The sequence below is a fragment of the Ambystoma mexicanum genome, chromosome 10 (genome assembly GCF_040938575.1).
Source record: "Ambystoma mexicanum isolate Mex_15411 chromosome 10, UKY_AmexF1_1, whole genome shotgun sequence".
NCBI lineage: Eukaryota > Metazoa > Chordata > Amphibia > Caudata > Ambystomatidae > Ambystoma > Ambystoma mexicanum.
In genome coordinates, this window is record NC_090932.1 from 1,008,416,184 (window position 1) to 1,008,440,727 (window position 24,544).

At 44.7% G+C, this 24,544-nt stretch overlaps 2 long non-coding RNA genes across 2 annotated transcripts; one reads left to right on the forward strand and one right to left on the reverse strand.

Moving 5' to 3' along the window:
- Positions 1 to 265: 265 nt before the first annotated feature.
- LOC138493271 (uncharacterized) lies at positions 266 to 1,022 on the reverse strand. Its single transcript, XR_011276344.1, has 2 exons — positions 925 to 1,022; positions 266 to 825 (listed from the first exon to the last, which is right to left on the reverse strand). It is a non-coding gene; the product is annotated as an uncharacterized lncRNA (long non-coding RNA).
- A 4,089-nt stretch (positions 1,023 to 5,111) lies between these two features.
- On the forward strand, positions 5,112 to 5,868 carry LOC138493272 (uncharacterized). Its single transcript, XR_011276345.1, has 2 exons — positions 5,112 to 5,209; positions 5,309 to 5,868. It is a non-coding gene; the product is annotated as an uncharacterized lncRNA (long non-coding RNA).
- The last annotated feature ends 18,676 nt before the right edge of the window (positions 5,869 to 24,544 follow it).

Consider the following 24,544-nt stretch of genomic DNA (forward strand, 5'->3'; position numbering starts at 1 on the left):
TCTGGTGTTTGACACAGTGGTTGAGACAGCCCTGCCCTGAAACCGGTATGAATGCAGCTTGAAGTGTTTTGAGAAAGACTTTTTCAACCTTAGAAACAGTGTTAGCGCTCTGATGGAGAAGTGTAGCTAAATTGAATATGAAAAAAAGTAGAGATGCTGCAAATGGAGGGATGCCACAGAGGTTGACCTGGGCTTGGACAAAACTAAAACGAAGAGAAGCCCTCCTCTAGCGCTTCTCCAAAATTAAATGTTATAATATAGAGACTTTCTCGTTTTTAGGTTCCATTTGTCATTTTTATTCAGAATTCTATTGTGCTGTAAACAAATAGGGATTCCTTTTTACATCTTGAACATAACATATAAGTTGATGGGAAGACAAAAGAATGCAAAATTTAAATTGGTTTAAAGTTTTTCGTTGAGTTCACTAAGTTGCTGTGTCCCACGTTGTCACTTGAAAGTTGCGAAGCCTTAGTATAATTCACTCGACATTTGGGTTGATGGAGAGACAAAAGAATTCAAAATTTAGATTGGTTCTAAGTTTTTAGTTGAATTCACTAAGTTGCTGTATCCCACGTTGTCACTAGAAAATTACGAAGCCCTAGTTTAATTCACTAGGCAGTATTGGCCTCAATTTGAATTGGTTCAAAGTTTAGTCAATGTTGTCTTCACGTTGTTGCTCGAAAATTGCGAAGCCCTAGTTTAATTCACTAGGTAATATTATCCTCATTCACTAGGTAATATTATCCTCAACACGTGTTTCTCCGCCACATGGTTTATGGCGGTTCTTCAGGAGGAATTTGTAGGTAGATAGGCAAATGGAAAGATCTGAGAGGAAAAAGGTGGGAATAAAGAAAAAAATGGGCAATTTTGAACAGAGTGTTTTATGTTGACGTTTATACAGTCAATGTTGAGTTAGATACTTACAACTAAATATCAAATCTTGTTCATGTATATGATGGTTCCTTTGATGTAGGTAATATTATTAATTCCATCCGGTTTGGTCTGAAAGAGTGAAGAGCATCTAGTTTATATTTGTATCTCTGGGTCAAAGGTTGTAGTTAGAAGTCCTTTTTCATGCAAGATGCTTGTATAAAGTGCTGTTACATCCATTGTAACTAGCCAATAGTTGTCATTCCAAGGTATATTGTCGATCAATTGGATAATGTGCGTGGTGTCTCTGATGTATGATGCCAATGAATTTGCTAATGGTTGAAGCTGATGATCTATATATTCTGAAATGTGCTCTGTGATTGATCCAATACCATTAATGATTGGTCTGCTTGTTGGTAGGTTGATGTATTTCTTATGAATCTTAGGTAGAAAATATATTGTTGGAGTAATCGGATTAGTTGTGATCATATATCGGTATTCATCTTCATTAAGTAGTTCCAAGTCTTTCCAATGACTGCTCATGGTTTTCCATTGTTCGCTGATTTTGATGAATGGGTTTTCTTTGATTTTTTCATAACATTAATGATCTTTTAGATGGGTGAGTGCCATGTGTATATAGTCTTCTGTGTTGAGTAGCACAATGTTTCCGCCTTTGTCTGATGATTTTATGGTAATCTCAGGATTGTTCTTGAGATTATTTAATGCTTGACTTTGGTTGGGTGTGAGATTATTCCTTATCTTGAGTTTTGCATGTTGGTTCATTTTATTGTTGATGTAGATGTCTCTGAGTTCTTTTTGAACTACTTTGCAGAAAGTATCAATAACATTTTCTGGAGGTAAGATTGGTGTGAATTTGGATTTTTCTTTAAGTTTGGTTTCTTGTGCTAATCCCAATGGTATATTTTGTTCTTCCATGAACTTCTCCTTAGTATAGGGATCTGTCTCATCATTGATGTTAAGAAGATCGACTGTGAGTTCCACATGTTTAACTGTTAATTCCGATGGTACTGGTGTTATTTCAGTGGTGTGTCTTTTGATTTCCATATTTGCAAAATATTTCTTTAGTTTGAGTTTTCTACAAAAACTGTGGAGATCAACTACTGTGTTGAAATAATCATAATTACGACCTGGACAAAAGGTGAGTCCTTTATTAAGTGCTTGAATTAGTGGTGTCGTTAGTTCCAAACTTGAAAGGTTGATGACTAGGTCTTCCGTTGGGGTAATGGGGTCTGAGATCTGGTCTGTACTCTTGTTTTTTCTTCTATGTTTGCGTTTGATTCCTCCTCTCTTGCCACGTTTGGTTTTGGTAGAAGAGTCATAATAGGGTTTCTTTTTCCTGGTGCTGAATAATTCCTCATATATTTTTGTTGTTGAAATTCCTCTAAAAAAGAGGAAGAGGATCCAAATGAATTGTATTGGGATTCTTTGTTCCTGTTGGGAATTGTCATTTGAGATGCAGTGGGCAAGATTGATGGAGGTACGCTTCTTTCTTCCAATTCACTATCACTCACTGTGTCCGTATCTGAGGAAAGAGGAGTTGTAGCTGTTTTTTGTAGCTTGATGTATGCTGATCTGCCCCTTGATGTTGTTGTAGGTCTTTTATTGAATGTATAGACTCTTTTGAATTTATAGTCTAGTTCATCTCGCAAAAATTGTCTCTGTTTTTTAATCTTGATATCTGATGCGTATTTATCTATGATTTCATCTAGAATTTCATAATTCTTAAAAGTTTTCTCAGGAATATTTAGTTTTTCAATATTTTCTTTCACTTTGGTGATTTCTTGTATTAGCCGAATATGTTTTACTTTGGCATATTTGATTAATCTATGTATCATTTCGTTGGATGTGGTGGTAAGTAGTTGTTCCCAATCTTTGATCTCTTCTATATCGTCGTCTTCAAATGGAGGAAATATACAGACTCTTAGTCCTCGTGGTATGCGTCCTATCTGAAGGTATTTGTCTAAAGATTTGATTTCCCACCAGCAAGTAAGTTCTTGTTTGAGAAGTTTTTCTTGGGTTAAGAATAATTGTCTTAATGATGTATTATTGCTATCCGGTTTGGTTGTTGGATTTTCTGATAATCCCGAAAAGATGAGTTCCGCTTCTTCCTCTCGTTTTTCATAGTTCCTAATCATAGTGTCCTGACTGATGATATCGCTTATTGAGTTTCTCCTTTTAGAGCTGCCCACTGCTGACAGAATATATTGAGAAAGACTTTTTCAACCTTAGAAACAGTGTTAGCGCTCTGATGGAGAAGTGTAGCTAAATTGAATATGAAAAAAAGTAGAGATGCTGCAAATGGAGGGATGCCACAGAGGTTGACCTGGGCTTGGACAAAACTAAAACGAAGAGAAGCCCTCCTCTAGCGCTTCTCCAAAATTAAATGTTATAATATAGAGACTTTCTCGTTTTTAGGTTCCATTTGTCATTTTTATTCAGAATTCTATTGTGCTGTAAACAAATAGGGATTCCTTTTTACATCTTGAACATAACATATAAGTTGATGGGAAGACAAAAGAATGCAAAATTTAAATTGGTTTAAAGTTTTTCGTTGAGTCCGGCTAATACATGAAATCACCAAAGTGAAAGAAAATATTGAAAAACTAAATATTCCTGAGAAAACTTTTAAGAATTATGAAATTCTAGATGAAATCATAGATAAATACGCATCAGATATCAAGATTAAAAAACAGAGACAATTTTTGCGAGATGAACTAGACTATAAATTCAAAAGAGTCTATACATTCAATAAAAGACCTACAACAACATCAAGGGGCAGATCAGCATACATCAAGCTACAAAAAACAGCTACAACTCCTCTTTCCTCAGATACGGACACAGTGAGTGATAGTGAATTGGAAGAAAGAAGCGTACCTCCATCAATCTTGCCCACTGCATCTCAAATGACAATTCCCAACAGGAACAAAGAATCCCAATACAATTCATTTGGATCCTCTTCCTCTTTTTTAGAGGAATTTCAACAACAAAAATATATGAGGAATTATTCAGCACCAGGAAAAAGAAACCCTATTATGACTCTTCTACCAAAACCAAACGTGGCAAGAGAGGAGGAATCAAACGCAAACATAGAAGAAAAAACAAGAGTACAGACCAGATCTCAGACCCCATTACCCCAACGGAAGACCTAGTCATCAACCTTTCAAGTTTGGAACTAACGACACCACTAATTCAAGCACTTAATAAAGGACTCACCTTTTGTCCAGGTCGTAATTATGATTATTTCAACACAGTAGTTGATCTCCACAGTTTTTGTAGAAAACTCAAACTAAAGAAATATTTTGCAAATATGGAAATCAAAAGACACACCACTGAAATAACACCAGTACCATCGGAATTAACAGTTAAACATGTGGAACTCACAGTCGATCTTCTTAACATCAATGATGAGACAGATCCCTATACTAAGGAGAAGTTCATGGAAGAACAAAATATACCATTGGGATTAGCACAAGAAACCAAACTTAAAGAAAAATCCAAATTCACACCAATCTTACCTCCAGAAAATGTTATTGATACTTTCTGCAAAGTAGTTCAAAAAGAACTCAGAGACATCTACATCAACAATAAAATGAACCAACATGCAAAACTCAAGATAAGGAATAATCTCACACCCAACCAAAGTCAAGCATTAAATAATCTCAAGAACAATCCTGAGATTACCATAAAATGATCAGACAAAGGCGGAAACATTGTGCTACTCAACACAGAAGACTATATACACATGGCACTCACCCATCTAAAAGATCATAAATGTTATGAAAAAATCAAAGAAAACCCATTCATCAAAATCAGCGAACAATGGAAAACCATGAGCAGTCATTGGAAAGACTTGGAACTACTTAATGAAGATGAATACCGATATATGATCACAACTAATCCGATTACTCCAACAATATATTTTCTACCTAAGATTCATAAGAAATACATCAACCTACCAACAAGCAGACCAATCATTAATGGTATTGGATCAATCACAGAGCACATTTCAGAATATATAGATCATCAGCTTCAACCATTAGCAAATTCATTGGCATCATACATCAGAGACACCACGCACATTATCCAATTGATCGACAATATACCTTGGAATGACAACTATTGGCTAGTTACAATGGATGTAACAGCACTTTATACAAGCATCTTGCATGAAAAAGGACTTCTAACTACAACCTTTGACCCAGAGATACAAATATAAACTAGATGCTCTTCACTCTTTCAGACCAAACCGGATGGAATTAATAATATTACCTACATCAAAGGAACCATCATATACATGAACAAGATTTGATATTTAGTTGTAAGTATCTAACTCAACATTGACTGTATAAACGTCAACATAAAACACTCTGTTCAAAATTGCCCATTTTTTTCTTTATTCCCACCTTTTTCCTCTCAGATCTTTCCATTTGCCTATCTACCTACAAATTCCTCCTGAAGAACCGCCATAAACCATGTGGCGGAGAAACACGTGTTGAGGATAATATTACCTAGTGAATGAGGATAATATTACCTAGTGAATTAAACTAGGGCTTCGCAATTTTCGAGCAACAACGTGAAGACAACATTGACTAAACTTTGAACCAATTCAAATTGAGGCCAATACTGCCTAGTGAATTAAACTAGGGCTTCGTAATTTTCTAGTGACAACGTGGGATACAGCAACTTAGTGAATTCAACTAAAAACTTAGAACCAATCTAAATTTTGAATTCTTTTGTCTCTCCATCAACCCAAATGTCGAGTGAATTATACTAAGGCTTCGCAACTTTCAAGTGACAACGTGGGACACAGCAACTTAGTGAACTCAACGAAAAACTTTAAACCAATTTAAATTTTGCATTCTTTTGTCTTCCCATCAACTTATATGTTATGTTCAAGATGTAAAAAGGAATCCCTATTTGTTTACAGCACAATAGAATTCTGAATAAAAATGACAAATGGAACCTAAAAACGAGAAAGTCTCTATATTATAACATTTAATTTTGGAGAAGCGCTAGAGGAGGGCTTCTCTTCGTTGCAGCTTGAAGTGTTGAATGGCTCGGTACTTGTCCCAATACACATAACTTGTTGTGAGTGTCTGGAGAGAAGTGAATGGCCTGAATACCTCATGTACCTGATTGGTTGCCTGCCTGCATGAATGCCCGTAGTCGTGATTGGATGCTTGAGTGCGACCCAGCGGAATGAATGGGAGATCATCTGGGGACCTCTCACTGCTAGGAATCGTGTTCAGAAGCTGAAGTCCACTACGACAAGTAACTGGAGTGAAGCTTAACCTTCAGCCCTGCTGGACGAGAAGAATTGCTGTTGCTCTCCTTTACAATCTGAAAGCTGCTGTGCTTCAAGAACTAACCCAGAGAGGACCTGGTAAGGCACCCTCTTCCCGAGCTACGAGGGACCATCGTGCACAGCTGATCTTTGCCCAAGCTCCCTAGTAGACAGACCTTCAACAGGGTGCCGACCCGATACGGGGATTGCTGCAGAACTCCAAGGAGAAGCGCCCGGACTGTTGTCCGTCACTGTCGTCAACCGCCATCGCCGACTGGAGCTGCCGTGCTCCCGTTGCCTAAAGAAACTTCATTGATCCGAGGACGCTCTTGTCCGCATCGTCGCTGCTGTATCCTGCTGGAGAAGGCCTGACTGTCGACGTGCCACGGAACATCCACCGGTGGGTTTCCCTTCACCCAAAGACCACAGAGACGCCGACAGAGACGTCATTCTGACCGTATGCACTTTCATAAGGTCGAGTAACGTTAGTGGTACCACTTTAGAACTGTACATATTTACCATTGTTGATTTTCGGAGTACAAAGTGAGTTATAGTGATTGTGTATATGACTTTGAATGTTAATTATATAAAGACTGTGTTTTAACCGATAGAGTGTGTGGACATTCTTTCGTGGGGGCTTGGGGACTACACTGTACTTAAGAACCAGCTCGCATCACCTCCCGAAAAGCTAGGCCTTGATTGCTCGTCCATTGCTACCATAATAGAGAATCTTGGCAGGGGTCTCTGTGCCTCCCCTCTACCATATAGAAAGCGGAAGTGCAGACCCCCCTCCGGTCTTTACAGTACGTACCCTGTGTTTGAATGAACCAGTGTTATGAACAAAAAATGTTACCGCGAATACGATTGCGATCACTTTTTTGACAGTTCGGTCTACTAAACAAACACGTATCCGTGACATGAAATGCTACCAGGGCAAAAACACACTTAGCACCTGAGATACCCAGAGGGAGTTGGAGGTAAAAATCACAGGCAATATTTTGGTTAGGCAGGCAGAATCAAGAAACACTCAGAGACAGGAGGTCAAAAGTCAAAGGGCCAGAGCCAGGGTCGAAAGACACCTGGGCCAGTTGCCGAAGATCACACGGTCAGACAGTTCACGATTCAACATAGCCAAAAGTACTTCGATATTGTCAATGTTCAGAAGCAAAAGTTATAAGAAGGGGGGAAGACAAGGGCAAGCCTTGGAAATGAAAAAAAAGGGATTCAGCCAGTTTCCTCAACAGAACACAGTACCTTGTTCCAGTGTTGCAGCTAGTGCCCTGGCAGTTGTTCCTGTTGGTTTCCTGCAGACCCACGATTCCTGGAGCTTTGTTGTGAAGGAGGACATCTGAAGGGGGTCTGCACCACACAGGGAGGAAGCCGGCCGCAGCGATAAGGAAAAAAAGGTGTGCTCCTTAAAAACAGGAGAGGCTCTTCAGATGGCTATCCGGACCACTACAGCAGTGAGCAGCGATTTCGACCACGGAAGAGGATCATCTGGCTGTAGAAGATGAGCTGGTTATCCACACCAAGCTCAAGGGAAGTAGACTCCGGGCTGGATCTTCTCTGAGTCGTTGAAGGGCAGATAGCTCAGGACTGCAGCAGGGCTTCACCGGGTAGTTGCAGCAGCCGTCGTTCTCTCCACTTCTCTTCGGTTCCTTGTAGTTCCAGTGGCGACTCTCTGACTTCTAGCCCAAGAGACCTGCCTTTTATGCGAAAAAACCCCATTCACGCAGCCTGGCTGTCAATCTCCCAGCAGGGGGGTTGTCCAGCCCGGACAACTACCCTGGCCAATCATAACAAAGTGCGACTTGGGTTTCCTAGGATACCCTGTGCAGGGGGTGACTACACCCCTCCATCACATTCAGCCCACCTAGACACCCAGGCGCCTTGAGGAGGGCTTCTGGGCAGACGCCCGCCAAAAGACAGTGAACAAAGAAGGCTAACCTAGTTTGCCGCACAAAGTAAAACACAAGAAGGACTTTAACAAAAAGAAATGGTGAATAAACCCAACCGGAGCCAAAAGAAAGACGATTTGGTCAAGCAGGTTTATGTTCGAGGCTAATATAATAGCAAAGAACAGTACCACGTTTATCTAATATTATCGCGGTAGAAAGGTTAGGGTAGATAACACTGCCACCAGCCAAGTCTAAATGTTAAAAGAGTGAAACAATGCTCTAGTAGGTACAGATACAAAGGGCTACGAGTTAACCCTTTCCAGTACTCCATGGAGGATGGGGTGTACTGGGTCTGTGGTAGATTGACTAAGTAAAGTTAATGGTAACTTTACCCTTTTCTGGGGGACAGTAGTCGCCTCAGAAATGGAGTCGAGGGAAGTCTCAAAGACAAACCTGTGCCACGGCACTGAAGGTGCTGTATGACACACAAAAATAAGGGGGCTACTGAAGTGGTGTACTTCAGAGTCCACAATCACAAAAAAAGATAGAAACACATAGCAAAACACAGTTAAGAGTGGGGGAAAAGCTCTCACTCTTACCAAGTGGAAGAAAATAAACTCCAGAAGTCCAGCAAAGCTGCTGGGGGACTCACTAGGTGAGGGAAATCAGTCATAGATGAGAATTCTCCCTAACACTCGCCCCCCCAGATGAAGGGACAGGAGGATTTAATCCACTCCTGGATGGACCTCATACCTCTAGTCGGTTACAAACATCCTAAAGAGACCATCAGCATTTTGGTGGTGACTTCCGGCTCTGTGCTCAATGGAAAAATCAAATCCTTGCAGGGAGATTGACCATCTGAGCGACTTTGGGTTTTCCCCTTTCATTTGCATCAGCCATCTGAAGGGTTGGTGGTCAGTCTGAATAGTGATGGTAGATCCATACAAGTATGGTCTAAACCTCTTCAGTGCCCACACAATAGCAAAGCATTCTCTTTCTATTGTTGCCCACCTTGTCTCAGGATCCTTTAACTTCCTGCTGATGAAACAAATGGGGTGTTCCCTACCTTTCTCATCCAGTTGACTAAGGACTGCACCTATACCTACATTAGAAGCATCAGTTTGTACAATGAAGGGTTGGTGATAGTCAGGAGCTCTTAGGACTGGAGCTTGACAAAGGGCTTTCTTTAGGCCTTCAAAGGCTTGATTGCACTCCTCATTCCACCTGACCTTTTTAGGAAATTTGGGAGAGGAGATGACATTCAAGGGAGAAGCTATGGTCCCATAGTTCTCTATGAAGTTCCTGTAATACCCAGTGAGACCTAGGAAGGCTCTCACTTGGGTTTGAGTAGTAGGGGTGGCCCAGTTTTGTACAGCTTGTACTTTGCTAGGCAGTGGCCTTATTTCACCTCCTCCTACCTCATGTCCAAGGTAGACCACTGAACTCTGACCAATTTGACATTTGCTTGCCTTTATGGTCAGATGGGCCTGTTCAAGAGCCTGCAATACATAACCTAGGTGTTCAACATGTTCTTTTCATGTAGGGCTGAACACTGCAATGTCATCCAAGTATGCCATGCAGAAGTCCTCCATCCCATTCAGAACTTGATTGACCATCCTCTGAAATGTAGCAGGTGCATTCTTTAATCCAAAAGGCATTACCTTGAATTGGTAGAGGCCAGCTGGGGTGGAGAATGCAGTTTTCTCGTTGGCATGGTCTGTCAGGGCTATTTGCCAATAGCCTCACGTTAGGTCAAATGTGCTGAGGTACTTGGCTGCACCAAGTTTGTCCACCAGCTCATCTGTCTTAGGCAAAGGATGGGCATCAGTCGTAGTGACTGCATTCAGAGTTCATAGTCCATGCAGAATCTCAACTCCTTGGATCCTGTCTTTGGTACAAGCACAACTGGGCTAGACCATGGGCTAGTAGAGGGTTCTATTACCCCGAGATCAAGCATCTTGTTGACCTCATTCCTTATGTGGGATCTGACATTGTCTGATATTCTGTATCCCCTGCTTTTGACAGGCAAACAGTCACCAGTGTGTATGTTATGCTGGCCCCAAGGGGTCAAGCCTGGTGAAAGTGAGAACAGGGAGGCAAACTGATTCAACAGTAACTTGCACTCATCCTGCTGGTCAGATGTGAGACTGGAAGAGATATTAACTTCCACTTGCTCATCTAAAGGTAAGCCTCAGAGGAGGTCAGGTAGAGGTTCACTCTCCTCCTGAACTGAAGCTAGAATCAAAGCTCCTATGTCAGGACTAGAGACATAAGCCTTTAAACGGTTGGTGTGAAAGACTCTGGGAGCCTCCTTAGGATTGCCTAAGTCCACCAGATAGGTCACCTCTCCAAGTTTTACCTTGTGGGGACCATAACAAGAACAAGCTGGTCTTGAGTAAACTCAACCATGTTAGCCTTCTGGTCATGCCAATGTTTGACCAGAGCTTGACCAGCCTTCAAGTTATCACTTGCCTCTGCCATCATGTGTGACATTCTCCTCCGGAGACCTATCAAATAGTCAGTCACTCTGACTGGCTTGGGGGAAGGAGCACTCTCCAACCCCTCCTTAATCAGGGCCAATGGACCTCTGACTGGATGGCCATAGAGAAGTTCGAAGGGACTGAATCCTATTCCCTCCTGAGGGAGTTCTCTATATGCAAATAGAAGGCATGGCAGTAGAAGGTCCCACTTTCTTCTAAGGGGTTCTTCTAAAGCACCTATCACGCTCTTCATAGTTCTGTTAAACCTCTCTACCAGCCCATTGGTTTTGGGGGTGGTAGGCAGTTGAGAACTTGTAGGTGACTCCACAGGTTTTCCACATGGTTTGCATGTAGTGGGACATAAAATTTGATCCCCTGTCAGATTATCACCTCCTTAGGAAAACCTACTCTGGTAAAAATACCAAGTAGGGCCTTAGCTACAGCCGGAGCCGCAACAGTTCTCATAGGTATGGCTTCAGGAAATCTAGTGGCATGGTCCACTACAACCAGGATAAACGTGTTTCCTGAAGTTGTGGGAGGGTCAAGAGGTTAACAATGTCAATCCCAACTCTCTCAAAAGGAATTCCCACCACTGGAAGGGGCACTAAGGCTGCCACATTCTTGGATCGACTCTTGCCAGAGGTTTGGCAAGTGTGGCAGCTTCTGCATAATTTGTCTACTTCTGTACCCATCTTAGGCAGGTAGAAGTGCAGAGATAGCCTTTCTTTGGTCTTCTTAAAACTTAAGTGACCAGCCAAAGGTACCTCATGGGCTAACTGCAGAAACTGGAGTCGGTTCACTAGAAGTACTAGAAGTCTTCTGTAGTCTCTAGGGGTTGACTCAGTTGGTTCACTGTAGAAGAGGCCATCCTCCCAGTACCACCTATACTTCCCAGGCTCAGTCCCATTGAGCTGATAAGCTGCCTGTTGGCGAAGACCTTCCAAGGTAGGACACTCTCTTTGTCCCTTACTGAAATCTTCTCTGTTGGGTCCACCTTCTGCCAGTAAAGACTGCAGCTCAGGATGGTGAACATGGTCAAGATCTCCTACCAAGGTAAGATCTTCTTCTAGATCTGATTCCTCAGTATCTAGTTTGACCATACAGGGTTGAACCTCACACTCAGCCTCAGCTGGTGTGGGAGTCACAGGTGTGACTTTGGACAGCCTCGGAGATGTCCTTCTGGTCACAGGAGTGCTTGCTGATTTCTTGCTGGCAGACTTAGGTTTCCCCTTTGTCTTTTCTTGTCCTGCAATGGCAGTAAGTAAGTCCTGTGGACTTGGGATGATAGCTTCCTCTATCATGTCCCCAGGAGAGCCTCTTAAGGTTCTCTCCTTTGCAGACCTTGTGAGCTCCTGCTTCCTTCTGCTGGAGGGTCGGGGGGGGGGTAGACACAACTCCAAGAGTTTTAAGGTCATTACCCAACAGGACCCTCCAGGTAAGTTATTTTGCACACTTACAGGTATTCTGACAGTCATGTCATTACACTGGATGAGAGCTGGTAACTGGGGAACCATTTGCACAGGGCCTCCAGCTAGCTTGGTTAAGTGTTTGGGTGCCTTAGCAACATCCTCCACTTTGAAAAAACATTCATCAACCACAGTTATGCTGGCTCCAGTGTCTCTGATGGCAGGGGTCTCCTGACCATTCACAAGAACACTATCTTTATAATACTCTTTAGTATTATCTGGGATTGAGTTATAGACATCTAAGTTCTGTTGTTCCCAAAGACCCAAGGACACTAAAGAAACACTAGCCCAGACTCTCATGGGCTCATCAGCTAGTAGCTGAAAGTTTCCACTGGTCATAGGTACTCCATCCACCTGGGAGAAGGCTAAGGAGACAGTGTTGATCCCTGAAGGTTTACCCTTACACTTGGGATCCCCTTTCACATGACCAGGCAACCCACAAACAAAGCATTTTCCAAATGCTCTCTGGAATGGGAGTTTGCCTGACCTCCATCTGGTGTGGAACCAGGTGGTACACTAGCCTGATTCGGTTTACCTTGTGGTTTACCATGGTTATGTTTGGGGCCCTCTTTTGGATTGGAATTATTGGAATTCTCTTTGTTGTCTTTCTTTGGCTGCTTCCCCTCATCCTTCTTCTGAGTAGCCCCAGAGTCCTTGTGAGTGGCCCTGTTGGCAACCCACAAGTCAGCAGCCTTAGCTAGCCTCTTAGGATCTATCTCCTTTGAATCAGCCAAGTGCTGTCTGAGCTCAGGAGAGCAGACATCAAAAATAGACTCCAACATTACAAGATTCCTCAAACCTTCATAAGTGTTCACTTTGTAACCCTTAATCCAACCATCTAAGTTTTTCAAACATTCACACACCCAGGTGGCCCAAGGGGTACCATCATGCTTTTTGAGGGTTCTAAACCTCTTAAGATACTGGGAAGGGGTCTTCCCAAACCTAGCTATTAATGCTAGTTTCACACACTCATAATCCTGTTTATCCTCCTCCCCCAACTCCATTACAGCATCACTTGCAACAGGGGGAAGCCTAGAGAAAAGCCAAGGAATCAACTGATTCCCTGAGATACCTTGAATCCCATGATTGTACTCAAACATTGCTAACCAATCCAAAATATCAAGTTTAGTCTCATACATACCAGTCATTTTCTTTGGCATACAGGGTCTCTTATGGCTTGAAGACCTAGAGGACTCTGGGAGAGAAGCATTTTCTAGAGACAGTTTCTTCATTTCTAGTTAACCCTTCAGCTCCATTTCTCTGAGCCTTAACTCTTGATGTTTCATGGCAATTTGTGCATCAATATGTTTCACTTCTAATTCAAGTCTCATTTTCTGAAGTGCAATAAACTCAGGAGTAAGTGTAGGACCTGTGTGGGTCCCTGTGGACAGAGGTTGTGCATTCTGAGCAGGCAAGGGAGTTGCAGGGTTTCCTAGCAAGGACTCATCTACTTCTTCACAATTAACACTCTCAGAATCAGAAACATCAAAATCCACAATTGCTGGAGTGGGAGGTCCTTCTGACCCACTCTCCAGGCTTTTTCCCATTAAATTTGCAACCAGTTCAGATTTCTTTCCTTTACCAGAGATATTCTTATCCCTACACATGGTTCTCAGAACCTCAGCAGTATAGAGTAAAAGACTCTCTTCAGTGTAGTTTTCCATATTTGACATGATTTCTTAGTTAAATAGAATTAGTGGTTTTAGCCTTGTGGTTAGTTGAACCCAAGCAACAGCAGCACTCTAAGTGTAATCACTCTACTTCCAAATCCTCACCGCTGTACACCAGTGTTAGGCAGAATCCTGTGCAGTGCCCTTAGGGACCACTATACACAATTAATACTACAGGTGGCAATACAAGTTTTACCTTTGGTACAAGCCTCTACTACTATGTCATAGTGGTAGCTAGCAGTGGCGGAGCAGCCAGGGTTATCTCAAGAGTATAGCAGTAGCAGAGATTACACAAAGGGACCACAATTACTGTGACTCATGCAAACACTGACTCAAGGTTTCAGGTAAAAAATATAAGTACAGTTATTTTTAAACCATTCGTTATAAACACAACACTTCTATTAAACTTCAATAAAAACCACACGTTAAATATACTACAACTAACCAATTCACTTTGTACAGTAAGTCTCAAGGTAAGTACCCTGTGTTTGAATGAACCGGTGCTATGAACAAAACACATTACAGGGAATACGTTTGCAATCATTTTTGACAGTTCGGCCTACTAAACAAACGCGTATCCATGACATGAAATGCTACTGGGGCAAAAACACACTTAGCACCTGAGATACCCAGAGGGAGTTGGAGGCAAAAATCACAGGCAATATTTTGGTTAGGCAGGCAGAATCAAGAAACACTCAGAGACAGGAGTGCAAAAGTCAAAGGGCCGGAGCCAGGGTCGAAAGACACCGGGACCAGTTGCCGCAGATCACACGGTCAGACAGTTCACGATTCAACATAGCCAAAAGTACTTCGATATTGTCAATGTTCGTTTCATGCCCCCTGGATTCCTACGACATTCTTATGCCAGGGGAGGAGGGGTCTGTGGCGCTTGTCCTGGCGATTACATCAACGCCGGTAAAACACTAAATTTCCCAATGGGACTTGCGCTTGGCATGCCTCTTGGAACGCTCATTTCTTTGTATGCGTTCCACGCCTCATACAAACTTACTTCCTATATCTAGCCACGCCCCCTGAAAGCCGGTGCTCCCTAAACTGTTGTATTACGGTGAGCAGCGTTAATCGGAAAAGTTTGTTATTTGGTTTACCTGGTTTCTGACTTCTGCTTACCTCCCGGACTCCGTTGCCTGCTCACTGATTCTGTTTTCTACGCTATCCTGATCCGCCCTGCTGTTTGACCACGGAAATCTTACCGGACTGCTTTTGGATTCCATTCCTCATGTCTGATTCCCGGCTCCCTTTCTGACTCCTGGCTCTGCATTTCTTACCCGTTCCTGTTATTTCGCTCTTCTTAAAGAAGAAGCATATTCTATTTGACTAAACATTTGTTGTATTTAGGTGTTTATAAACACTCCGCCATTTTCCTGAAACTTTTCTTTTTTTTGCATTTGGGAACACCTTGCTGTTTGCATACACATTGGGACACTTTGCTATTGGTTTGAACCTTTTGGGATTTTGGGGCGCTTTACTGTTTGCACAACTCATTGGATTTTGGGACGCTTTGCCGTTTGCACAACTCATTTTATATTTGGGACGCTTTGCTGTTTGCACTACTCATTGGATTTTGGGACGCTTTGCTGTTTGCACAACTCATTGGATTTTGGGACACTTTGCTGTTTGAACAACTCTTTGGATTTTGGGACTGTTTTCTGCTTTACCAAGGATTGTCCTACCACCTCCCTAGTAGCGTCCTCGTGCCGCACGGGTCAGGGAATCCCCCTACCTGGTCTTGGGACATCAGTGACACTTTCCTTGGGACACTCTCAAAGCTGCTAACAGAAAACCTTTTCCTTCACTTTGGCTTGTGTTCTGTCACAAGTAGGTATTCTACAAATCAAGGAATTTTCACAGGTAAGCTTGTGGGTCTCGGAGGGGGTAGAGGGATTGGTTTGTTGCCATCAACAACGGTATGTAATAGTTGCCTTGTTTTTTTCCCTCTAACTCTGCAGTGCATTCCGCCTTTTTGTCTGAGCCCTTGGCCTGACAGGTTTCATTACCCTGCAAGCCGTGCTCTCAGGAAGAAAGTCTGTATTTCTTCAGTGGCGTGTAGTCCGAGTGGTCTTCTGGACTAACGGCGGAGCTGACGGAGTACGACAGTTCGGAAGCAAAAGTTATAAGAAGTAGGGAAGACAAGGGCAAGCCTTGGAAATGAAAAAAAGGGATTCACCCAGTTTCCTCAACAGAACACAGTACCTTGTTCCAGTGGTGCAGCTAGTGCCCTGGCAATTGTTCCTGTTGGTTTCCCGCAGACCCACGATTCCTGGAGCTTTGTTGTGAAGGAGGACGTCTAAAGGGGGTCTGCACCACACAGGGATGAAGCCGGCCTCAGCGATAAGGAATAAAAGGTGCGCTCCTTAAAAACAGGAGAGGCTCTTCAGGTGGCTTTCCGGACCACTACAGCAGTGTGCAGCGATTTCGACCACGGAAAAGGATCCTCTGGCTGTAGAAGATGAGCTGGTTATCCCCACCAAGCTCAAGGGAAGAAGACTCCGGACTGGATCTTCTCTGAGTTGTTGAAGGGTAGATAGCTCAGGACTGCAGCAGGGCTTCACCGGGGTGGGGTAGTTGCAGCAGCCGTCGTTCTCTCCGCTTCTCTTCGGTTCCTTGTAGTTCCAGTGGTGACTCTTTGACTTGTCGCCCAAGAGACCTGCCTTTTATGCGAAAAACCCCCATTCACGCAGCCTGGCTGTCAATCTCCCAGCAGGGGGTTGTCCAGCCCAGCAACTACCCTGGCCAATCATGACAAAGTGTGACTTGGGGTTGCTAGGATACCCTGTGCAGGGGGTGACTACACCCCTCCCTCACATTCAGCCCACCTACACCCAGGTGCCTTGAGGAGGGCTTCTGGGCAGAAGCCCGCCAAAAGACAGTGAACAAAGAAGGCAAACCTAGTTTGCCATGCAAATTAAAACACAAGAAGGACTTTAACAAAAAGAAATGGCGAATAAACCCAACCGGAGCCAAAAGAAAGACGATTTGGTCAAGCGGGTTTATGTTCGAGGCTAATATAATAGACAAGAACAGTACCACGTTTATCTAATATTATCGCGGTAGAAAAGTTAGGGTAGATACCACTGCCACCAGCCAAGTCTAAATGTTAAAAGAGCGAAACAATGCTCTAGGAGGTACAGATACAAAGGGATACGAGTTAACCCTTTCCAGTACACCATGGAAGATGGGGTGTACTGGGTCTGTGGTAGATTAACTAAGTAAAGTTAATGGTAACTTTACCCTTTTATGGGGGACAGTAGTCGCCTCAGAAATGGAGTCGAGGGAAGTCTCAAAGACAACCCTGTGCCACGGCTCTGAAGGTGCTGTGTGACACACAAAAAGAAGGGGGCTACTGAAGTGGTGTACTTCAGAGTCCACAATCACAAAAACAAATAGAAACACATAGCAAAACGCAGGTTAGAGTGGGGGAAAAGCTCTCACTCTTACCAAGTGGAGGAAAATAAACTCCAGAAGTCCAGCAAAGCTGCTGGAGGACTCACTAGGTGAGGGAAATCAGCCATAGATAAGAATTCTCCCTAACAGTGATGCAATAGACACCGGCCCACACTGTCTGCTACAACACAGTACTCTGATCAACCATTCTGAGACATGCACTGCCTCCCAGCCATACCCCGAACAGGGGTGGATGGAGAAGGGTTACTGTATCCCGACAATCCACTGCAAACACTTTGCACATGATGACTGCAATTGCCCTTACACTGCCATCATCACACAACATTGACATGGCTGTGTTTGTGTTTTGATTGACAGTAGGGACCGTACACGTGTACTGCACTGCACCCACACACTTCTGAGCCCTATTTCAGCCTTCTATATGCCTATTCACTTCTGTCATGTCAAGGTGACCTAGCATTTATGTATCCATGTACCTTCCTTCACTGTATTGCAACACACTGGCATTGTTGCATCCTGTGGCACATGTGTGCTTTTTGTCGTAGTGATTGACATGTAATGTATGGTGACATGCTTTCTACATGGGCCACGGACAGTACTATTTGACTTCCATCTGGGGCTGTTTGACAGTTTTGCCATGCCTATGCTACGTGCCATGTGTTTGTTGGCATCTGTCATTTTTGTGTAAGGTCTATGCAATGCAGGAGCTTGTGTGTGATGCAGGTGCTATGCAACATGCAGTACATGTGTAGGCTTCACATTTGACACACACCCATGTCTGTTTTCAGGGTCCCCTTCCATGTCATTTCCACTGCATGCATGCCAGAGTTTGTGTCATGTGTGACATGGCTGATTCATGTGTTGGCTGTCAATAATGTGATATCTATGTGTGTGGTATTTGCTGGTGACATGTGTGCTCATGTGTTTTTTTGTTTTGTTACAGGTGATGAGGCACTGGAAGCAGAGGAGGAGGAGGAGGAGATGGTAGAGAGGGTGGAGGGTTCAGGGCACCAACCAAGCACCAGTTCAGAGCGTGGTGTGGCAGGCCATGAGCATCCATTGGTGCTCCAGACCATCCTGTCCCAGATTAGCTCTGGGTACACCTCTGAGGATCTCTTTGACTGTGATGCTGAATCGAATGTTCATCAATCCATGCCGTCGCAGGTGAGTGATTCTGCAGTGGATACTGTTCTGCCCGACACACCTGTAGTGGGGGTAGAACCCTCAAGGGGCCAGTCAGTGTTGGTATTTCCGCCTGTGGTGGTTACGGGTGCAGGGTCACGCCCCACACCAGTTGCTCCCATTCCTGGGGCGCAGATCAACAGAGGAATGCAGTCCTGCAGCCACAGGCAGCACCAGCGCAGCAAGGACCAGGGCACCTTGGGCCAAACAGGTGTGGTGTCCGGCAACGCAGAGGCCGTGCGCCACTGGAGAACACTGTGTGGGAGAATCACATGTATGCCATTGCACAGCAACGGGGGCAGCTATTGAGATGATGGGTCAGGGCATGGAACGTGTGGCCGATTCCATTTTCCCCCCTGGTAGGCAGGTGGAGCTCCAGCAGCAGGCAACACGGTTCACATGCTGCTCACAAAGTCTGGACATGTTGGCCGCCAACAGGGACCGACGGGCTGAACTGGAGGCTCTGCGCACAGCCATGGCTGCTGAGGCAGAGGCCCACAGGGAAGCCCTGAGGGAAGAGATCATCTCCCTCAGACATACTCTGGCTGCACTTTTGATGGGCCAGGCTACACGGGCAGAACAGTGGATGGAGCAGCTGGAACGCACTATCTCGGCTGAACTCGATGCAAGCCGTGAAGAGGTCCATCTGTCATGTGAGGCCATGCAGGCAGCTACACGCGAGACCTTGCAGGAGACGTGCTGCATGGGGACCTCCGTGCCATCTTCCTGCAGGACCAGGCTTACCAGACCTGCATGCTTGCTGCCATGGAGGGGCATGCCGGGAATATGCATGGGCAGGCACCCTTACCACGCACACCTCCTGATATTCAACCAGAGGGTGACAACAGCGACAACTGATCTCTCACTTCGGCCTAACTGTGTAGACCATGAGCCCATGGAGGATTTTATTTTTAGTGTCCACATCAACACATGTGGGTGTTGAGGTGCACCCTGCACCTCCCCCCTCCTCTGTGGGCCCCCCCACACCATCTCCTTGTGTAACGCTCACCTGATTCCCACGGAGGCGCAGGTCTGGCTTCGAGTGCTGATGCTTCTTCAATGGTGAAGCGCAGGACTCTGAAGATGGACAGGAAGGGCCCTCTACTCTGGCTTCTCCGGCTCGCAGGAATATTCCCCTGTGCGTGAAAAGGGAGTATTACCTACTGACTGAGTTATGCTCAAGCCTCCCACTCTCTTCCAACCCTCCACGATACCCTTCCACGATTCCCCGTGAAGTCTCACCGTAGGGTCTGAAAGGACGAGCTCTCCATCCTGCTTCTGACGCAGGGGCGCGTTGAACCCAGTTACTTCACTGGATTGAGGTTGGATGGGAGTTCAGGTAAGCTTGATTATACTGGTAAGGCGCTGTAAAAGTTCTGTTGCAAGTTCAAAAGTTCAAGCTTTAAATAATAATGTTCATTGTCTTTTTTCAGGTGATGAATGAAGATTCCTTTGGAGACTTCTTGCAACAAAGCGCTGATGTTGATGTCTTTTCCCCAGGGTTCGGAATGCCGGAGATATGGCGCCGACCCGAAGTGAAACGTGCAGTTCCAGTAAAGATCTGGTAAGTCCTAGATGAGCGCTCAGGTAATGTTTTTGCATTCGTTCATCTAATGTCTTTGTCTTTTTTCCCCATAGGGGCCGGGGTCCTGCTTGGAAGCAGCAAGACCCGAAATGAAATGGGAATGACCCAACAGGTAAGTCTTAGAAGGAAACTGAGCTTTTCCTATTCCCTTCCTTCTCTCACCTCTTATTCTTGTCTTTTTCTCTATGCTCTGGGAAGTGGCTGTGTATCCGGATGATCGCTGCTGAAGATGGAGGAACCCAGGAAAGGTGAGTGAAATGCAGCGCTGCAGCGATCATAACGAAATGCTTTTAAAAATGATGTCTTCCCTTTCAGGATCGTCGGTGATGTCTCCGTGGTGCAGATTAGCTGGTTGGTCTCTTGTCTCCCTTTGCAGGTGACCCAGGATGCTGACAGGCGTGGCTGAAGTCCAGATGCAGGAGCTGACACGGTGAGCGTCCAGCTGCGAGGAGCAGAACAACGCGAAGCGTGAGTTGCTGATCGGGTGTGGTTTAAATAGCTTTGGAAGAAGTTCCAAGTGTGTATCCTTCCTCCGATCAGGTATGTATCCTTCCCCGACCACACCCGGGTGGAAAGTAGTCCCACAGGTAAAGTAGTTCCTATTCAGGCCTCAAGAGGGCCTGGATGTGGCAGCATGGTCTGCATCAGGTAAGTGCACATTAAAACACTTGAACACATGTCGAGCTTTATGAGCCTGGCGCCTAAGGCGCCAGGACAGAGGTCCAACATGAGCCTGGCGCCTAAGGCGCCAGGACTGAGTCCAAAGGGGCCCAGCTTGGGCCCGCTGGCACTCCCCTGGGGGAAATGATGCCTGCCTCTGGGGTTGCTGGGTCGGACCTGGCTCCTTGGAGGTAGGCATCATGACAGTACCCCCCCTCAAGGCCCCTCCCAAGGTTCTTCCCTCCGGGGGTTTGGGCTTGTTCGGAAATCTCCGGTGAAACCTTTGTACTAATCGAGGTGCGTGAACATGGTTACTAGGCTCCCACGATCTCTCCTGAGGTCCATATCCCTTCCAGTCAACAAGATAGAAGAGTTTCGACTTTACCACCTTGGAGTCTAAAATGTCTTTAACTTCGAATTCTAATTCCCCTTCAATTTGAACTGGATCTGGAGGCTTGGACAATCGGGTTCCTGGTTGTACTGGCTTCAAAAGTGATGCATGAAAAACTGGATGAATACGCATGTTGGACGGTAGATCCAGTTTAAAGGCCACTGAGTTGATTATAACTTTGATGGGATAAGGTCCTATGAATCTGGGATTGAAGGTTCGCGGGCTCTTGAGGGGTAAATGTTTAGTTGCTAGCCATACCTGGTCTCCTACTTGGTAAGGAGGAGTTTTACTTCGGTGCAAATCAGCGTTTTCTTTATACTTTTTCTTGGCTTGCTGTAAATGAGTTGCAGCTTCTTTGAAGGCTCGGGTTATTGTGGAATGCAGATGATTTACTGCGGGCATTTCCAGGGTCAGAGGTGGATCTAGATCATAGGTCCGAGGATGGTGACCATACAAAGTATAAAAGGGGGTTTGTCCCGTTCCAGAATGCACTGAATTGTTGTATGCATATTCTGCGATCCAAAGGATGCCTTTCCAATTTAACTCGGATTGGTGTAACATGCACCGAAGATATTGCTCGAGAGTCTGATTGGTTCTCTCGGTTTGTCCGTCGGTCTGGGGGTGGTGGCTGGTGGATAACCGCACATCTATTTGTGCTAGTTGGCAACTCTTCTTCCAAAAATGTGAGATAAATTGACTTCCACGATCCGAGACTAAAATGGAAGGGAAACCATGTATGCGAACTATATTCTCCAGGAATTCCTTGGCCAAGGTGGAAGCTGAAGGCAAACCCTTTAAAGGGATAAAGTGGGCCATTTTGGAGAATAGGTCCACAATTACAAGGATTGTGTTGTAACCAGCACAAGGAGGCAGATCCGTTATAAAGTCCATTGACAGGGTGTGCCATGGTGCCGGTGGAATATCCAAGGGTTGAAGTAGGCCGGCTGGACTTTTCTTTTGAGCCTTGTTTTGGGCGCAAATTCCACAAGACAGTACAAAAGACTTTATGTCTTTTCTCCAAGAAGGCCACCAGAAGTGGCGTTTGATTTTTTCCTCCGTTTTAGCGATACCAGGGTGTCCTTCCATTAAAGATTCATGATGATGGGCAATAACAAGTTCTTGCAATTCTTTACTTGGCAGAAACAACCGCTCCTGGAAGTAGGGTAAGTCATCCTTAACGGTGTAATGAGGACCCTTTTGACTCCATTCCAGTAAGGTTGAAGAGTCTAGAAGTTGTTTTACTTGCGTTTGGATATCCTCAATAGATTAAAATGAAGTTAAGCCTAAGATTCTTTGCTCAGGTATGATGGGCACAGGTTCTAAGCTCGAATTAGGTTCTTCCATGCCAATCCGGGATAAGGCGTCTGCTTTTCCATTCTTGCAGCCAGGGCGATAGGTAATTACAGAATCAAATTCTGCAAAGAATAGAGCCCATTGGAGTTGTCGTGAAGATCGAGCTTTGGCCGTCTTTAAATACTGTAAGTTTCTGTGGTCCGTAATTACGGTGATGGTGTGTCTTGCCCCGAGAAGGTAGTGACGCCAAGCCTTGAAAGCAGATTTGATGGCCAGTAACTCTTTATCGGTAATTGCGTAGTTGATTTCAGGAGGAGAACATTTTCTGGACCAAAAGGCCACTGGGTGTAGTTGGTTAGTTTTTGGGTCTCTTTGCGACAGGACAGCTCCCATGGCCGAACTGGAAGCATCGGTTTCCACTATGTACGGGAGATCTGGGTGCGGGTGCTTCAATACAGGTGCAGAGGTGAATTTGGTTTTCAGGTCCTGGAAGGCTTGTTCGGCCTCAAGAGTCCATTCGAAGCCTTTGTTTTTCTTTAGGAGAGCGGTGATGGGTTGGACTGTTCGGGAAAATTCCGGGATGAATCTTCGATAGAAATTGGCAAAGCCGAGCATGCTCTGAACTCCCTTCACCGAGCTTGGAGATGGCCATTTGAGGATGGCGTCCACCTTTCGCGAGTCCATTCGGACTCCTTGAGGTGTCAGGATGAATCCGAGAAACTCAACTTCTGTGGTATGAAAAACGCATTTTTCGAGTTTTGCAAATAGTCTGTGCTGGCGCAGTTTCTCAAGAACTGCCCTAACATGTTTTCTGTGATCAGATTCTGAAGAAGAGTACACCAGGATGTCGTCAATGTAAACAATGACGCAGACATCGATAAGTTCCCGAAGAACATCATTCATAAAGTACTGAAAGGCGGCAGGTGCATTGCACAAACCAAAGGGCATCACCTGATATTCGAAGAGCCCAAATTTGGTGCGGAATGCAGTCTTCCATTCGTCGCCTTCTTTTATGCGCACCAGGTGATAAGCTCCTCGGAGATCTAACTTGGTGTACACACAAGCGTCTTTCACCTGGTCGATAAACTCAGGGATCAAGGGCAGGGGATAACGATTCTTAATCGTTATTTGATTTAGGGCACGATAGTCTATACACGTTCTAAGGTCGCCTTCTTTTTTTGGCACGAAGAACAGAGCTGAAGAGACAGGAAACTTGGACGGGCGAATAAAACCATTGGTTAGGTACTGATCTAAATACTGACGCAAATGCAGGCTCTCAGGTTCCGTAAGAGCATAAATCCTACTACAAGGTAGTTGAGCATTGGGTACCAGATCGATCTGGCAATCATAAGACCGATGGGGAGGTAACGTGTTAGCCTGTTCTTTCTGAAAAACCTCTTGGAATTCTTGGTATTCTGACGGTAGCTGTACAGGGGTGGAAGTTGCTGTGGCTAGACCCATAGCTGGATTTCTTGGATAACAAGTTGGTTCACAATCAGGAAAACTTATCTTCTTTGCTCGCCAGTCAATTCTGGGATTATGTGTTTCTAACCAAGGAATTCCAAGAATTACTTGAAATTGTGGGGCCTTGATCACATCGAACACGATTGCTTCCCGATGTCCATCCTGACCCACCAGTGTCACTTCAACAGTGGAATGCGTTACAGGCCCTGAGGCTATTTCGGTTCCATCTACTGTAGTAATGACATCTTGGGTTACTTTCGGGCGGAGAGGAAGCTTAATCCTGGAAGCCAATTCACGGTCTATGTAATTTCCAATAGCTCCACTCTCGATGTATGCTTTTATAGCATGCAACTGCTGAGGCTGTTTTGGGTCCACGAGCACCATTGGCATGACGAAATGCGAGGTCAAAGAGTTAGTTTTCAAGCTCGGCAAGCGGACCCCTACGCTTGCCGGGCTAGGTCGTTTCCCGAATCAGGTGTCTCTAATTCATTATCAGTAGCTCCAACCACCTTCTTAAGTGGTTTAACTGGACAATTTCGAAGAAAGTGACCGGAAATCCCGCAATACAGACAAAGTTGCATTTGCCGCCTTCTCTCTCGTTCTTTCTGCGTTAAAGGTCCTTTAACACCACCGATTTGCATAGGTTCAGATACGTCGGTACTCTTGGAGGTAGCGTGGGTTTTGATCGGTGCTCGGTTTTCATACTTGAACCGATCTGCTTTTCTATTTTGAAGTCTGTGATCAAGTTGAACCACCAAGTCAATGTAGTCTGCGCAGACCTGGGGTGGGTTTACTATCTGAGCTAGAACATCCTTAAGCTCTCCGCGCAGGCCTCGATGAAACAATGTGATCCTTTT